Source organism: Atractosteus spatula, unplaced genomic scaffold, assembly GCF_055471065.1.
Source record: "Atractosteus spatula isolate fAtrSpa1 unplaced genomic scaffold, fAtrSpa1.hap1 Scaffold_36, whole genome shotgun sequence".
In the NCBI taxonomy this organism is placed as follows: Eukaryota; Metazoa; Chordata; class Actinopteri; order Semionotiformes; family Lepisosteidae; genus Atractosteus; species Atractosteus spatula.
Window position 1 is genome coordinate 112,494 of NW_028296864.1, and position 2,977 is coordinate 115,470.

General features: G+C 46.9%; 1 pseudogene; it reads right to left on the reverse strand.

The window, feature by feature from the left end:
• Positions 1–1,778: 1,778 nt before the first annotated feature.
• Positions 1,779–2,532, reverse strand: LOC148807324 (28S ribosomal RNA; annotated as a pseudogene; the record flags this gene model as incomplete).
• Between the last annotated feature and the right edge of the window lie 445 nt (positions 2,533–2,977).

Genomic DNA, 2,977 nt, shown 5'->3' on the forward strand with positions numbered 1-2,977 from the left:
TGCTTATAAATTAAAATATGTACTTTGTGAGTCTCTGCCCAGTTTTAAATACCTACCTCCTGAGAGCAGGTTACCATATCTAGGTCCTGTATAAGGTACCGTTTAAACCCAGCCAGGTGAGGAGCATCTAGAACGTGTTTTCTGTATAGTCCATCCCGGGTCACTCTCTTCTGGAGAGCCTGCTGATAACTCTTAACTACTGGGGTCTTGTAGGGATTTACTGGAACAGGACCCAACCCCAAGTCCTTCCAGGGCACCTTCCTGCCGTTTAGCCGCACTTCATTGAATTTTTTCACTTTGACATTTAGAGCATTAGGCAGAAATCACATTGCGTTGACACCCGCCGCGGGGCTTCACGATGCTTGGTTTTAATTAAACAGTCGAATTCCCCTGGTCCTCACCAGTTCTAAGCCAGCTGCTAGACATTGGCCAGCACCCCCCCGGGCAGGAGGGGGTTGACTGATCCACGCCGCAGCTGGGGAGATCCGCGCGAAGGGCCTGGCGCGTGTCCAGATTCGTTGCCATGGATGATGGCTTGCCCCCCTGGCACCCCGGCCATCCTGCAAGAAGGGGATGGAGGTCTTTGACCGGGCGCCCGAGAGTGGCCATGGCACACGGCGCCTCGTCCAGCCGAGACTCACGCCCAGCCCCGCTTCCCAACCCAGCCCGACCAATCCAGCCATAGAGGCAATCCTTATCCCAAAGTTATGGATCTGACTTGCTGACTTTCTTTACCTACATTGTTCTAACATGCCAGAGGCTGTTCACCTTGGAGACCTGCTGCATACTACAAGCTTAAAACTAAATGCACATGAAAGTATAGACTCAGATCTTTCATTTAATTTCTATTATCCCCAGTTTAAAAACTCAGCATCATGTCTGCATCCATAAAAATGTGTGGCCAATGTTTTTAAATACTGACCACATGGATGTGTTTATGTCCCAGTGTGTGGTCCATGCGTGCTTTGTCGCTATGTTCCCCACTTCCTGACCTTGATTGTTCTTCCTCCCCCATTGGCCCATCATTACACCATTGTTTCCGTATTATGTCATCATCAATTAGCTTCTCGGCCAATCAGATTGCAGTTTATTCAGTATATAACTTAGAGGTTTTCAGAAGGAAGAGCCCTTTCATTTGACTTATGTCCTGCTTGGCTTTGGTTTCATTTCGCTTTTGTTTTTTTTGGTGTGTGTGTGTGTGTGTGTTTCATATAGCTTCGGCTTTGTTGGTTTGTTGGTTTGTGTTTGTCTCCTTGGACTTTCGTTTGTTTGTGTTATCTTTTATTTAGCCATTACCTTGCTCAGACATATTGTATCAACCTCTGTGTTCTTTTGTACCCTGTTACTTGTGTCCAGTCTCGTTTTCCCTTTGGTATTCGTAGTTCACTTGTGTATTTGTGTGAACTTTTGTGTAGTGGATTAGTTTAGGCTGTTGATTTTTGTTTTAGAAACACAAGTTTAGGACGGGTGGGTGCCTTTTGTCTTGTATGGTTTTGGGTAGCTAGAGCGTTAGAAGATGCATAAGACTGAGTGTTTTGGGTTTTCTTCTGTAGTAAGGTTAGCTTTCCCTCATTTTCTTAGCCAGCTCCATTTTGTTTGTTGTTTTCTTTTCTTTGGCACAGCTTGGAGACGACTCGGAGGGTCATCTGGTCACCGGGGGGACTTTGTGCGATTTTCCCCCTTACCGGCTAGTCTGAATGGTCCTAGGCAGTGGGTCACCGGGAGCACATGGGGCGTCCAGGCCACCACCGGACCTCGCTTAGTCTGAAAGCGCAATAAAAGCTTCGATCGAGGGCTGACTTTCAATAGAAAATAGCGAGGTGGCTGCTCTGCTACGTACGGCACCCTGACCCAGAATTAGGTCATCTGTGAATGATTTATCTCATACTGAACAGGATTACTATTGCAACAACACATCATCAGTAGGGTAAAACTCACCTGTCTCGCGACGGTCTAAACCCAGCTCACGTTCCCTATTAGTGGGTGAGCAATTCAACGCTTGGTGAATTCTGCGTCACAATGATAGGAAGAGCCGACACCGAAGGATCAAAAAGCGAAGTCGCCATGAACGCTTGGCCGCTATAAGCCAGTTATCCTTGTGGTAGCTTTTCTGACACCTCCTTCTTAAAACCCCAAAAGTCAGAAGGATCATGAGGCCCCACTTTCGCGGTCTTTATTCATACTGAAAATCAAGATCAAGCGAGCTTTTGCTCTTCTGCTCCACGGGAGGTTTCTGTCCTCCCTGAGCTCACCTTAGGATACCTGCATTGCCGTTTGACAGGTGTAAAACCCCAGTCAAACTCCCACCTGCTTCTGTCCCCGGAGCAGGTCGTGGCTGGCTCAGAAACAAGAGCCTGTATGGGGCTCGCCCTCCTGCCTCACCGGGTAAGTGAAGAAAAGATGAGAGTAGTGGTATTTCACTGGCAGCGCCCTCAGGAGGGGGGCCTCCCACTTTTTCTACACCTCTCATGTCTCTTCTCAGTGCCAGACTAGAGTCAAGCTCAATACAGTCTTCTTTCCCCGCTGATTCTGCCAAGCCCGTTCCCTTGGCTGTGGTTTCGCTAGATTGTATATAGGGACAGTGGGAATCTTGTTCATCCATTCATGCGCATCACTAATTAGATGACAAGGTATTTGGCTATTTTATTTACCAGATTTACTGGTTTCTTTTCCAGGTTCATGGGCCCGTGCACATTGTCATCCAAATGACACCTGCATGACAGCATTTGGGAGATGATATAATCCACCTTTGAGGTTTTGAGTTTTCCCATGCTGATAGTAATCATTACGAGATCCCAAAGTCAGTGATGGGTTATCTAGTTTAAGTGCCATCCAGTCTTTTTTCAGTCCCAGCTTAGGTAGGGCTACATGGGGCGAGAACCTAGCTAGTTGTTAGCGAGGAAAAAGAAGCTAAAGCTGTGATTTTGTTCAGCTGTGAGGTTTACATTTTTCAATTTTTACAATTATTTTTACAGAG